This window comes from Brachycentrus maculatus, unplaced genomic scaffold (genome assembly GCF_059751285.1).
Source record: "Brachycentrus maculatus isolate JH-2025_06_01 unplaced genomic scaffold, ASM5975128v1 h1tg000199l, whole genome shotgun sequence".
NCBI classification, from domain to species: Eukaryota; Metazoa; Arthropoda; class Insecta; order Trichoptera; family Brachycentridae; genus Brachycentrus; species Brachycentrus maculatus.
The window spans coordinates 1,327,985-1,344,083 of record NW_028280950.1 but is presented as its reverse complement, the minus strand read 5'-3'; the positions used below and the strand labels follow the sequence as shown (position 1 = coordinate 1,344,083).

At 29.5% G+C, this 16,099-nt stretch overlaps 1 protein-coding gene and 1 long non-coding RNA gene across 3 annotated transcripts in view; one reads left to right on the top strand and one right to left on the bottom strand.

Moving 5' to 3' along the window:
- LOC148307407 (uncharacterized) overlaps positions 1-16,099 on the bottom strand; it is a 133,078-nt gene that overhangs the window by 66,672 nt on the left and 50,307 nt on the right. The gene's annotated exons all lie outside the window — the stretch shown is intronic.
- The window catches only part of LOC148307404 (uncharacterized), a 164,124-nt gene continuing 156,393 nt past the window's right edge, over positions 8,369-16,099 (top strand). Inside the window, exon 1 of the long non-coding RNA XR_015837847.1 lies at positions 8,369-8,512. This is a non-coding gene — a long non-coding RNA (uncharacterized LOC148307404). The remainder of the gene's footprint in view (positions 8,513-16,099) is intronic.

Here is a 16,099-nt window from a genome sequence, read left to right as displayed (position 1 = left end):
TCAGATAAAAAAATGGAAAAAGTATATTTGTAATTGTTATGCAGTTCCACCAAAAAATGTCAGCACAAAATTTAAATCTAATAATAAATCAAAAATATAGTATTTTTTGGTGCTGTAATTTTTATGACAAAATATGTACTTGTTGGAAATTACAATTTATATCACGTACTTTTAGCTCGTGCTTATGTACGAGATAAAATTTTTAATCGATTGTCAAAAATCATAGGACATACAACCTATTCTTAAAGGCATAAAACGTACGTAGTTTTTATTGTCTTACTATGCTATGTATGTACAAAAGTAACGGTTGATTACCATAAAATAAACAATATTCAATGTTTGTTGTACTTTTATTGATTACAAATTATGAAGTGTCGGCAACAATGAATTATAGATTTAAAAATATTATACAGTAAGTATTAAAATTTTGTCTTCCTCCTTAGTGCAATGGTCAGTACGCTCGACTACCGTACTGCCGTACTGGAGGTCCCGGGTTCGATTCCCGAAGTTTTTTGTTTTTTTTTTTTTTACTATAATAAATCAATTACCCTAGACCTGAAGCGGAAGGCTTGTTATCAAAATTACACTGCGTTTATATCATGCAGTGCCCTATGCACCATCGGGTGCATAAGACACTGCATGATGAGGGTTAGAAGAAGAAAGAAATATTAATATATAACATTTTGACACATCAACAGGCGGCAATCGGTAGAAGATTTAAAATATTAACGTCTGTGTTTAACATAATCTTTAAAGATTCGTTAATTTAGGCATCATAATTAAAATCAATACCCTTGCAAAACTCGCTATGCCAATCGACAGTTTTTTCAAAACTCTCTGAAAAAATCTGAAATCGGTAGAAGACAACTCTTTTAGAGGTATCCTCTCTTACAGTCTCTTTAAGAGTTAGTACCTACTTAGAATTAATTATGTGAAGTAAAGTAAAGTTAGATAAACTTAAGCCAAGTCCAAGTTGAGTAAAGGTAGTTTAGGTTAAAAAAGTAGTACCATAATTTAAAAAAAAAAACGAGAGGCGAATTTTTAATTTTAAGAACTCTTTTAGAGATATGCTCTCTTAAAGTCTCTTTAAGAGTTTCGAAGAAGCTGCCGTTGACTAAAAAACTGTTTTTTTAACATAACGTAGTTTGCAAGTGGACTATTCATATATTAACTAGAATTCAATTAAATAGTAACAGGTGTGTTCCGCAATGACCAAACGACACGTGGTTTTGACTTGATAAATGTAAATAGCATTGAGTAGATGTATGGTCAATATATTTGAAGACATCAGGCAATCAATTATAATCCATTTTAACGTCGGGTGAGTTGAACTTTGCATATTCGAGGCCTGAGCGCATTGACACTAGCCGATAAAATCTGAACTATTTCGTTATATTAAATCGGGCCTATTTCGCAAAAAAATATTTTTTTTGTCTTAGCTTAATGAAACCCGTTAATTTTATTCATTCTTACATATACAGGACTTTATTGGACTTCAGTGACCAATAAGTGAGAGCTAAATAAGGCAAGATGGACGTCCTTACACATCAATATTCTTATATTTTTGTACAGTTTTTTTTTTATCCTTAGTGAGTATTTACTATCCAAAACGTAATCAATAAAAATAAAACTAAAAAAATTTAAAAGCTGGAACGTTTTAACTCAAAGCTAAATAATGCCCTTTTTATATATCGCTCACTCCTTTCAACAACGGCATAAATCAAAAAGCTTGATTTTTCAGGAGATCGTTTTTAAAATTTTAAAATATAATAAAATGTGTTAAAAATAAATATTAAGCCACTTATTGAACTTTTTACTGTACAACAGATCTTTATAGGTAAAACCTGAAGAGTTTTTCTCCATTTAAAAAATATTTAATATATTAAGAAAAACAATTAAACAATACCTTTACTTCAAAATGCGAAAACAAAAAAAATACGCTTTTTGACATATGACGTTGTCGAAAGGAGTGAGCGATATGTTTGCTTATATTATAAAACGTTATTCAAAAGATTTTTCTATTCTTATCCTTTTGATCGTCTCAGTAGTGTAATGGTTAGCGTGTTTAGATACCATCGTGGATTCCCCAGGTTCGATTTCCAGGAGGATAAAAATAAGTTTCAATAATTTTTCACGCTATCATGCTGGATACGTATTATTACATCTGTAATTACACTCTACTATTATGCTGGACCTGATGCGTATAATTTATCACCTTGCCTTCATTTAAGCCTTCAATACGATGCATTGCCCGGTGAGCCATTGGGTATAGATAATGGTAAGAAGAAGAAGAAAACTTTTTTTAAATATTATATTATTTATATATAAACTAAATCAACCACTACCGCATTACTCTTAATACCAGAGATAACTAATGTTAAAGGATAATACGATTAATTTTTAATTGAAAACCTAATCTCACAACCGATATCAAATGAAATGATAATTATTATACATATTTTACAAATGAAGTTTTTTTTAAAACCTATATATTATTTTGACATTATATAAGTACAAGTAGAATAGACCATGTAATATCGTGGCACTTATCGCCAGCTGCGTTATACAATAGTTGAACTCGTGAATTCAAGACCATTTTTACTATCTGCCGGTACAAGTTACTGGTAAGTCGCTTGTACTGTGTCCCCATAAAAAGTTAGCACTCGTAATAAATAAATAATGGTGTTGGATAATAATATTGAGAAATTACTAATAAAATTAATTAAGGATTATATACATAAAGAGATAGCTATGTATATCAATTCATGTAATGAAACACAAAAAAATCATATTTACGTTAATAAGACATAATATAACTGAAAAATAAAAAAAAGTGCGACACAATTGAATTTCGTTCGTATTCGTTAAGGTAAAATAAATATACCTTGAATTAATGTCCCCCATTTTTTCTCAAGTCATGGAGTGCTTCGAAAATGATCGATATGAATTATTTAAGATTATATAAATTAACTTTTGTTATAAAAATAGATACTTACCTAAAGATAATAATTTTTCAAGCACCAATTTTTTTTTTCACAATCACTTTAAGAAAATTTATTTTAATATTTACTTAAACATATTATATATGCTTCCGCCTCCGTAGTGTAATGGTCAGCATACTCGCCTACCATTCTGGAGGTCCCGGGTTCGATTCCCAGGGGGTTTAATAAATATAAGTGATTTTTTCACTGTAATATTTATTCAATATTACACTGGACTGGTACCTGAAGTGGAGGGCTGATCACCTTTCCTTCATGTGTAATCGATCGAGATAACACTGCGTTTATATGAAGCAGTGCCCTATGCACCATTGGGGCGCGGTAAGGGATTTATATATTATATATATTATATATTACGTTAAAAAAATATTTAAACCATTATGTACTTTTATTTGAACCCTTGCAAAAGAGAAAAATAATTATTAAACTGAATATTTTGTATCTAAAAGTATATTGTTTAAATACATATCCAAAATATGTTAATTATTAAAACAGATTTTTTTTAAATAATCCAACAACAACAAAAAAAAAACACATTTTGTGAGGGTTAACTGTAATCTTACATCGTTTATTTTAGCAGAAGAGACTTGCGGTTTTACACATTTTGAATTTTGTTTATTTAAAACTATATGCCTTATACAAAAATATTATTTCCAAGCTCTTCAAGGCATTGCCATCTTTTTATGGGCAGACAGTACTAGCTACGAGTGACTCGTGAGGCACATGCGGTCACGGTAACTGGTTTCGTAATGACATTGCCAGTGTTAGTTTTTCATAGGAAAATGATTCGTGTACATGCAGTAGTTAATGTAAGAGCCGGTCATTTTTATTATGAGACAGATTTGAAACAGACATCTCTATTCTCCTGGTATGCATAATGGTCCAATTCCAAAAAAGTCAAGAGTAGATAATTTTTTAGTTTTATAATTTTTAATTTCAGTTTTACTTGGTAAATACCACTATTTCAATTGTTTTATTTGTTTTGTATAGATTATCAGCAATTTATATGTTTGTAACTAAGTTACATTATTAGTAATTTATTAGTTAGTAAACTAGTAATTTTTGTGTTACGATTGTTAGCTTGCCCAATACTTTGTGTAACTTTTGGCTGATAATAGTACTCAAGTGATCTTGAATGATCCATTCAAGATCAACTTGAGTACTATCAAGAACTCCGCAAATGATCCATTCAAACAAATGTTCCATAGACAGTAATTATTTTTTCCTAAGTAAATCGTCCAAAACTAAACTTTTTTGATTATTGTTACCAGTCATAATATTCATATAAAAAAATGCGAAATCGTTCAAAATTAAACAAAAATGAAACTATTGTATAATTTAACCGAGTTATAGTGAAAGTTCAATGCAGGTGTTAAGTATGAAGGGAGAAATTCGATAAAAATAGCTGATAACGGATTAAAATGGATTTTGCCCGTATAAATTTCTATTAACCCCTATGAAAATTGGAGAAGAGATATTAAATGATTTTGAAATACCCAATAATTGTTGTTCGATTAGAAAGTCAACTAAAACCTAATCGGTATTAAATATATCGCGTTGTCGTAATAGGACATGATTTGATTAATAAAAAAACATTTTTTGGGTTCCTTCATACCATAGTCGATAACTTTTCTACTTGCATTTCCATATCTGGATTGTTACTTACAATATATTAATTGGAATGTGATTGCAGTTTGATGTTTCCATTTATTTTTATTTATTTGGAATGTACCTAACCTTGATAAATTGATTTTTTTTTAATTTTGAATTTCATCGTGTTTCTCTCACTTCTCACAAAAATGCCGTAAAAATCATCACCATGAATGAACAGTGATTGTTAACATTGTGGAGGATTTTGTCTCTAAAAATTAGTTCCCCTCTATAACATCGCTAACTGACAAATACCTTACTTTAACCTTTAACTACACATTGAAACAAATAGGCATTATGTTGACAGTTAAAAAACACATATGTGGACACCGAAAACAAGAACAAATAAAAGGTTTTTATTCTAATGGTTTTTAATTTTACAATTCACTACATTATAAACACCAAAACGTATATTTATTCTTTAGCAATTTTTCATTATTTTCAAATGAAGGAAAAAATGTGATAATGTATAAAATGTATGCAAAACCATTTTTTTAATAAAAACCTTCGTTAAAAATAGTCATAGCGATTTACATGCATATCTACAATACAATATCTATCACATGATATTACTGTACTATAGTATCTGCCAAACAGTATTTTTAACCAAAACCATTTCTTAAATTTGTATTTACCGGTGTTTTTCTTCCACGCATGATTTAAATATAAAAGTATGTTTTCCTTTATTTAAATTTTATTTTATGTATTTAAAAAATTCCGAGACGGATTAAATAAACACCATGAACTTCCGTTACCTATATTTATCATAGAAACCGTTGTATAATTTGTGTCTATTCTATGGGATATTGTAATAGCAGTATTTCCCCTTTAAAGTGTTGGTTCAAATGGTCTTTTGTTGGTTACACCGGATAAGGAACATATTTCTCTATTGTCATATGTTTTTTTCTATTAAGATGATGACGTAATGCAGACTAAGGTCAAATTATTATGTCCACTAAAAACATACCATTTAGTTTTAAAGTTGAATTCGAGACTAAATAAAGTAAACAAAATGAATATTTTTTTTCAAATTCACAAATTAAAATAAATTTTATCAAGATTTTTTTATTGATATCTCATCTTAACAACGATGAAGAATATGTAGTCAGAGTATTTCCAGGGACTTACGACATATCATCGGCTGGTTAAAGTGGTCATTTTATACACCGTGTAACATTCACCCTTCTATCCGTGATTTATTTAAGTGATCAAACCAGCCAATGGCAGGTCGTGAGCCTTGTAAATGCCCAGACTATTTTAAAATCTATATTCAGATATCAATAAAAATACATTTTGAGTTGAATAACTCTTGAGTGGAGCAAATCCAGAATTTTGTGAAGAAAAATTTGTAATGTAAGTCCCGTGGTTACGCGGTGTCTGTAAAAACACTTTACCAACAATGGATTAAAAATTGTCACGAATCTTATTTTTTCTTCCTCGTCGTGATTGAAAATGACCTTTATGAATTATCAAATGATTTGTATTTTCTACAATTCGTAAAAATTATTGAGCATAAGAATAATATTTATCATGAATCTGTATATATATATATATATATATATATATATATATATATATATATATATATATATATATATATATATATATATATATATATATATATATATATATATATATATTATATATATGTATATATATATATATATATATATATATATATATATATATATATATATATATATATATATATATATATATATATATATATATATATATATTGTTACAATGTAACTTTATTTATTACTTAATTTTGGCGTTGCTTCCCCTGTGAATACTTGTAAACCTTGTGTTACACACAATTAATTTTCATACTGCGAATAAATATGCACACTTGCTGACTCGGATGTGATGTACGTACGAGTACTTATCTGCAGTTCTTTTTTAAATCAGCTTATTTATTGAGAAAATGTTTATATGTAAAACAATTTGTAATTTTGTAAATTTGTAATTAAACTAACATTCCTAATAAAACTAACCCCACTAACAGGAATATACATGTTTAAAATTCAAACGTAAAAAATGTAAATAAAAGATAACTCAACACTAGCTCTTGAAGAGAGAAAAACCATAAAAAAGAAGAAGAAGATGTATAAAGAAATGAACACATCATAATACCCGTTACACCTTAATAATAAAATATTGATACCAAACAACTGATAGCGTTCCAATAATCTGATTATATTTTCTGAGTTGTGACGATTATTGGTTGTGTTTGTTAACGTTAATTTAGCTGTCAGTTATGTTTGCAGTTACAAATTGCTCTAGAAAACACAATACAATACGGGCATGGGTATCTTATTGTACAGTATACAAATACTACTTACACAACTCGCACTATTATTATAAAGATACATAATATTTACATACATTAGTGGACACTAAAATCACTCGCAAACGAGTGAAGTCATAAAAAATATTATATACAATGATTCAAATGTAGGCTTGCCAGATTTCTGAAATCGCTCACTCCTTTCAACAACGTCATATATCAAAAACTTGATTTTTCAGGAGATTGTTTTTAAAGTTAAAAAATATAATGAAAAGTATTAAAAATAAATATCAAGCCACTAATTGAACTTTTTACTATGCAATAGACTTTTATAGGTAAAACCTGAAGGTATTTTCTCCATTTGAAAAATATTTATTATAATATACATATTTAAAAAAATAATTAAACAATACCTTTTCTTCAAAATGCAAAATCAACACTTTCTGCCCTGTAGCGGGTAAATATTAAGTTAAAAATATGCCGCTTTTGCTGGGATATAGTGCATTTTCTGGGCATTTCGAAAACATGAACAACTGAAAATGGTTGATTTTTGATATATGACGTTGTTGAAAGGAGTGAGCGAAATGTTCAACCAGGACACCGGAATGCCCCCAGCGTACAGTACAGTGAAATAAACGATAAAGTAATTATAGTAAATAATCCTTAACAGTTTATTATTTAGAGTTTTTTGCCATCTATTATCATATTCAATTTTTACCGGGACGTGAAGTAAACCTACCAGGACACCGGGATTTCGTCTTAAAACCGGGACTGTCCCGGTCAAACCGGGACGTCTGGCAAGCCTATTCAAATGTGTATTTATTTTCAATAATGCACACAAATCGAAAATAGCAAGTAATTCTGAATTATAATTTTTTTGGACCAAACAGCTTAAAAGTTCCAAAATTATTTACTTACTGATGTTGACGTAATCTTCAATCAATATATTTAACGGACAATGCTACTATTATATGAACTAAATTGTAGGAGTTTTAACATTGAAAATATACAACATTACACATGAATGATTCGTTTTTAAACAAAAACTTCTTTAAAACCAACTACGATTTTGCGATCACTGTTATTAAATAGCCATCGAACTTTCAACAAATACACAAAACATTAAGTTTTATATTATGGAGGTAAATTTGACTACTTTTCTGCCAGCAAAAATTATACAGTTATAAAAATGTACTATAAACAAAAACGGACTGTTTTCACTGTGAATCATTGTAATTATAGTCTATGGATGCAACGCATCAATGCCAATATAAAAATAATACAAAAAAACGAGTTAATGAAAAATATTTTCGCAACAATATTTTTTCAGCGTAGTGTTTACCAGACTGTTTACATTTCAAAGGTTTTGTGTTTGTTGTGAAATTGATATTTAATTATATTATTTTTTTACTCTATGATAAATGGTAGACTTTGGATAAAATTGAATAAAATCAAATAAGTTTCATTAAAAAAATACAATAATGTTGTTGAATGTGAATGTGAAGTATTGTTTATTTATGAATTTGTGTGTTCAGTTCATCACTGCTACTGTTGCGTCACCTTATGCAAGAAGGTAATAATCATACGTGTATTCTATTCCTATGCTTAGAAAACGATTATTTCATGCATATATTCGAAATTTATCACATTTTTAATCTCTGTGAGCTCCAACATATGTTTTTTTTCTTTTTCGATGTTTGAAGAGGGGTCACCTTTTTTTCAAAATGGACATCTTATACTAGACGTTCAAAACCCAACTCAATCTGCGGATTTTGATAGAAAGAACTGTCAGGTTAGCTAAAATAAAATGATATCCCATAAGATTGCGGTAAACAAAAATTGAAATATTTTTACGTAGAAACGTTTTGACCTGTCTTATGTTTTTAATCAGATACTCAGAAGAGCGATTGGTGTACTTTTTAACAAGCAAAAAATTTATTTAAAAAAATCATATTTGCAGACAAAACTATATTTTGACCACAGCAATCATTGCACATTTTGTTTTGGAGGTGCGTTTTATTAAACAATATTCTTGCGCCTCCGTAATGTAAGGGTTAGTTCGTTTACTGGGGGCTCCAGATTCGATTTCTAGCTAAGAGAGGGGTCGAAATAAATATTACAATTTTTTTTACTTAATATTTACCCTTTTGATTGATCTTGGCTTCGTGTAAGTAACGATTAAGATTTCACTACGCAAATACGATGCAGCTCAGATATCAACCGTTGGGTGCGGATAAGGGTTAAAAGGAAAAAAATGTAATCGAGATGTCGCAAAAAAATCAATAAAATTATCCTTTATCATGTCATACCATATAACCGAATATAGCTTATTTTTGCTTTTATTACAGTTATGACTTTTTCGTCGTATGTATTTATTTGAGACATTTAAATAATAATGACTAATATTCTGATATAGTATTTATGCTCCCTTACTTAATTTGAATATACATACCTACAATACATTTTATTCAGATTATAGGTAGGTACCTTTAGATATTTGTAAATTTAAAAAAAATCTTTTTTTTCATAATTAATGATGCATTGATGATAGAGGTAGGAATCAAAAATTTTCTATTGTAATCTATTGCTGCAAAAACTGGCAGCCTTGATACGTGCTTTGAACGAGCAATATTTCTAATTAGGTCCCTCCAGATCGCTCGCTGGTGCATTTCGGGGTTATTATGCCATTTTTTGCGGTAATCTGTAATGTGTGACAATTTAGTATGTCAGTGTCGGTATGATGAGTTGGTCAAGAAGTCTGTTTAGTTATTTTATGTCGATGTTACCTTGGTGCTATTAAGGCGACCGTTGAAGCAGCTACGAGCACTCGTGTATGACGTATTGTTTTGAAATATATCATTTTAAATACTTAACTGAAGTAAGCATGGTTGGCTAACGGAAATTTATATTTGAGTCAAATAAATATTTACGTTCTCACTAAATAGTGATTGTTTTTTATGTACCTACTCGCCAATTAAAATGCTACATGATAAAAGTTTTCATTCATCGCTAATTTAACAAAAGAGCATGGCATAAAAAAAACATTTTCATTGCATCAATACCGTTCGATGTGCCAGAATATTTAAAAAAATTAAACCGGAAAAATGAGTCATGATCTCTTATAATATCACTCACTCCTTTCAAAAACGTCATAAATCAAAAATCGTCAATTTTCAGTTGTGCATGTTTTGGGAATGCCCAGAAAATGTACTATATCCCAGCAAAAGAGGCATATTTTAACTTAATATTTACCCGCTACAGGGCAGAAAGTGTTGTTTTTGGATTTTGAAGAAAATATAGTGTTTAATTAGTTTTTAAAAATATATTTCAAATGGAAAAAAAACCTTCAGGTGTTACCTAAAAAGATTTGCTGCACAGTAAAAAGTTCAATATGTGGCTTGATATTCATTTTTAATATATTGAATTATATTTTTTAACTTTAAAAACGTTCTCCTGAAAAATCAAGTTTTTTGATTTATGACGTTCTTGAAAGTAGTGAGCGATATGTATGACTACAATATTTACTTGAAGAATGCTGGGTATGATAAGCAATTGAGATATATTATCTTAATTTTTTCTGTTAAGACTATCACAACGTATTATTTTCATAAATATTTATTTTATGTAAACTACTTACGAATAATATATTTCAAAAAGAATGACGAGGTTATCAAAATTAATATTTCTATTTTTAATTTATATGAAAATATATTTAGAAACCGTCCATCGAACTATACCAAGAAATTTGGACCCTCATTAAAAATACATTTTGTGAATTTAAAACATTTTGACGTATGTTTGAGGAAAATATTTTTTAGTAATAATAGGTTCTGAATAAAAAAGAAATACAAATAACAACCGAAAATAAAAAAAATCCTAGCAAATATCTATCTCAACCACATATACTCGGATATGTTTATGTACAAAAAATTCATTATTAGAAGTCTGGTGATGTCTCAAATACTTAAACACTAGTAAATTATGTTGAAGGCATAAATAAACTGAACAACTCTCAAAATAAAAGTAATTTTCGTAGTAGTAATAGTGTTGTTTTCATGCTACTAAAGTGATTGTCCTATATCAGTGACGACTATATTATTTATTGTTTCGGCATTAACTCTGTGGTAAGACATGTTACAATAATTAAAGAAAACACTTCGTTTTTTACCACTTGAGTTTTATTATAGACTACATGTTTCAGAAGTTAAACTTCCATCATTCAGGTCTGTATAATATTATTATACAGACCTGAATGATGGAAGTTTAACTTCTGGAACATGTAGTCTATAATAAAACTCAAGTGGTAAAAAACGAAGTGTTTTCTTTAATTATTGACGACTATATTAGTGAGTGTTTATATACCAAATTACAAATATTACAAATATTTTGAAATAATAACTGAAATTTGGTACATTACAAATATTTTGAAATAATAACTGAACACTATTTTAATGTAAAACATTTTAAGTGTGTCCAAATACTTGTTCACAAAATCTGGATTATCTCCAATTACAGGAGTTATTTAGTTAGACCTCAGTTAGACCATTAGTTAGACCTCACATACTAATAAAAGAGTTTCTGCTCAATAAAAAGCTTCTTTTCATCTCACCAATAGGTTTTTTTAGTGAAGTTCTAGTGATTCAAGAATAATGTTTCAAAATTGGTTCATATTTATAGAACTTCCAAGAATTTGAGTTGCGTGGTTGTCAATAATGGGTAGAATCGGTGAATGTTACACGTGTGTAAAGTGATCACTTAAACCAGCCTATGACGGTCTTCAGCCCCGTAAATGCCCAGACTTCCATATTCTTCTTCATCTTTGATGAGACGTCAAAAAATAATACTATTTTAATGCTTTCAATATTAAAAATATATATAATATTAATATAATTTGTCAGGAATTTGAGATTGACCATTATTCAAAATAAAATAAAATCTGTAAAGCATCCGTACGATCCGTATAAAATAGGCTATTATAATTAGCTTTTGAATATCAATAAAACTACATTTTATTTCCATTTCCCATTTCAATTCACTATCAACTGATTAGACTCATACTAAGTTGTATGTAATCTAACGACCGGTCGGGAACGCAAAACTGGTCTAACATCTTGAAATAGGTACTTAAAGGTATTTTATCGAAATATAAGACAACCTCTCTAGTATCACATTCCCGTTACATCGTTAATGTCTCAGTCTTCAAACAATGAGATCCTTAATCTTCGAGTTATAAAACTGTATTTAGTTGGTTTTTTTTGTGGCAGTAATTATCTTTTTACGCAAATATAATGTGTTTTAAACTATAATGTCTTTATGAATTCGTTCTGCCTGTGAACACAGTACGAACAAGTGAAAAATATATCTTCTTAATGCTTTGTTTACGATCTTTGGAATTAATTTTTAGTGTTATAGTAGTTATGGAAGGCGAATCATCACCCATCAACAGGTGTAAATATAATATAATATATGATATACAAACCTGGCTACAAGAATGAAATGATCGGAACAAATGGACGAAATTATCTTTAAAACATTTTATCATATTCTTACTTTTCTGCTAATCGGGGTTTGACAATACAATAAGCCCCCCATAACGTTTATATAGTTACTGTGTTATTGGACAGAACTTTATCGGGGGTTGATGTTTTTAAATTGTATTTTTATTTTTAATTTAATTTCAGTTATTCTCGCAAGTTTAAGCGTAAAAATACAATTTAAAACATAAACCCCTTACAAATTTCCCCCCGATAACTTTCTCAGTACAACCATAGATGACTTTAGTAAATTCACAAGTACGGTGTCATGAGATTAATGGTATATGTAAGAGTTCCAAAAAAGTGAGTAGTGTGTTTGTCAATAATGGGTAGGATGGTAAATGTTGCAAGTGTGTAAAGTGATCGCTTAGTCGGCCTATGACCAGAGGCGTGCGTTCTATGCAAGCAGAAAAGCAGTGCCTATCCTGGATTACTCGCTTTCCATATAGAAACACGACCAGTGCCTACTATGCCTTATCCTTGCCCAACCCTACTGCCTACCCTGATTAAAACTCTATGCACGCCACTGCCTACGACAGATCATAAGCCCTGTAAATACCGACACTTCCATATTCTTCGTCATCTATGGTGATATGTCAAAAACATATCGCACACCTAGATCTAAACTGTATCAATTCAAAAATAAAGATTTTTTTAGATAATCACTTATTAGGATTCAACAAACGAAGAAGCATATATCAATTTATCCGATTTGTCAATATCTCAAATATTCTTCAAAATATAGCACTATATGTTCCTTTTGGTGAATAAAATAGTTCGATTCTCTCTGCCTACCCCTTCGGAGAAGCGGCGTGATGGTTAGTTAGTTAATTGTATGAAATGTTTTAATGTAAAAATTCTTTAATATGCATTGTCCATTCAAAAAAGAAAACAGGAAACTTCATTACATAAGGCGACATCACTATACGTTTTTCGTCTCTCCTGAAAAAACAGTTTTTTTTGAGTTGACACTCTTTTGATCTAGGGGTGCGATATGTATATATTACATTTAGTATAGCAATATGTGTACGATGTTTTTACTTATTATTGAACTCAGACAAGACGATATTTTTCATTCTTTCTTCCTTGTTATTTCCTATTACTCGCCTTAAATTACGAACTTATCAGTAATTGACTATTGTCTTTTGTGGATGCTCTGTCTTAGTTCCCAGTATGATCTACTTCTATAATAAGTTCACCCTTTACCATTTCAAACTGTTTGCGGAAGTTATTTTCATCCATTGAACAAGTAATCGTATTTAAACAAGCGCTTTGTCTCGGGAGTAAACACCGATCGTGACTTAGAATAATATTTGTACAGGCCAACAACTAAGAATACGTAGAAATTCCTTCAAACGTCGGAATCCTTTATGTCCTCCTGCCCTTTTGTAAAATATTTAAAAAGGATAAATAAAACTTGATACATCAGACCGTTTAGTGACTCACCACACCAACAGCCTTTTTTAAATAACATATGTTGTAAAGCTCTTAAAATCAGTTCATAAAACAACCATATTTCACTGGTATAATTATTTTAATAGCGCGGTGCATCAATTTACATCTTACAATACTTTCAAATATCATTTTAAATATAACTTTTGTGTGTATTTAAAATCCTTCCCAAATATCTACATTTAACCCTTAAATAATAAACTAACGTAAAAATTACGATGGCAAAATGACAATTTCTAGAAAAAAAAACAATGTTTGCCTTGCGCTCCCTGCTTAACAGTAGGTACTTTCCTAAGGTAAGATTTTTTATTGTTATTATTACGTGATCTCTTAAACCTGTAGAATTTTACTATTAATTCTTAAATAATAAAAGTTTTTGATTCTCTTATTATTCCCATTTTATTTCTTTGTCATATTTTTTTAAAGAAAGTTTAGTAACAACGTCACTCGTAGGATAGTTAGTAATCTAGGGTTAAATGTGTGTAAAATCCTTCCCAAATATCATTTTTAAACATAACTTTTGTGTGTATATAAAATCCTTCCCAAATATCATTTTTAACTATAACTTTTGTGTGTATGTAAAATCCTTCCAAATATCATTTTTTAAATATGACTTGTGTGTATATAAAATCCTTCCCAAATATCATTTTGAAATATAACTTTTGTGTGTATGTAAAATCCTTCCCAAATATCATATTTAAGTATAACTTTTGTGTGTATGTAAAATACTCCCAAATATCATTTTTAAATATGACTTTTGTGTGTATGTAAAATCCTTCCCAAATATCATTTTTAAGTATAACTTTTGTGTGTATGTAAAATCCTTCCCAAATATTATTTTTAAATATAACTTTTGTGTGTATGTAAAATCCTTCCCAAATATCGTTTTTAAATACAACTTTTGTGATCTAGTTGTCCATAATGCACATAATCGCAGGATCAAACTGCAATATATTTTTTTATAAGTCGCGAGAGCATTGAACTTTTTCATTACAGCACAATGCCTTTGCTGTAAAATTAACTACATTCTTTGAGTAAAAAGTAAAACAATTGAAGCAAACGGAGAGGGTTCAGCCATGGCTAATTGCTGGAGGTAAAAGCCCTTCACGGGTCGCGCAGCATTAAGACTTGTAAACATATCCTCATTTTTCCCACCATTTATAACTTTTCCCGCCAAGCGGAACGTGTTCACGAGTTTTAGGCATGCTCGTCTTTCCGAATCGATACAAAATAATATTAGGTAAGTACATTTATACCTTTTGCGTAGTAAAATAACCATTTTTAAATTCAAAATTGGATCAGTATGAATACTTTTACAAATTAACGGGTATCGTGAGAGAAAAAATAACTCTATAATACGTGCATGTCCTAAAATTATTACTGTAATCACTAACAATTGTAAGCGTACGGGATTTGTTATAGAAATTCCGAATGGCGAGAACCTATCAAATTAAAGGACGAAGAAAATACGGCAAACTAACTAACTAACTATCTAACTATTACATAACATCAGAAAGAATAGAATGCCATACTAATCTGTATTTGCAAACAATCTTCGCCTCTTCCATATACATATATCATTATATGTTCCATCTCATACATACCGCCAATTATTTCAACTCCTGACCTGTCTGACTCCTCACGCTCAAGATTTGAAATACTTGATCAGTCAAGTTTTCCTAAATCTTCCTCTGTTTCTATTACCAACCACATTCGCCTCATAAATTTGTTTTACTGTCATCTCTTCACTCTTGCGATTCACGTGCCCAACATCTCAACACACCTTTCTTAATTTTATCGATAGTGCTTATCCTTTGCATTAGTTACCTATATCAATCACCATTTGAACATTCAGCATACATCGTTTTACCTCATATTCATCTGAGAATCATTTTCATTTCTGTAATAATAAAATTTAATAAAATAAAATAAAATATCAATAAAAGATCAATAGTTCAGTCCATAAAAAAATCAGGAAAATAATAAGATTAATACTACCGTTTTAATTTAAGCATTTTTATATGCAATGTTTGGCGATCATTTTTTAATGAGAAATTAAGAACTTAATTGCTTAATATCCTTCTTAAGGCTTTTAAAATTAATTAACGTAAGTTATTGACGTTTTTTAAAGAATTTTAATGCTGCAGAATTAATCCGAGAAAATTGCCAGTTAT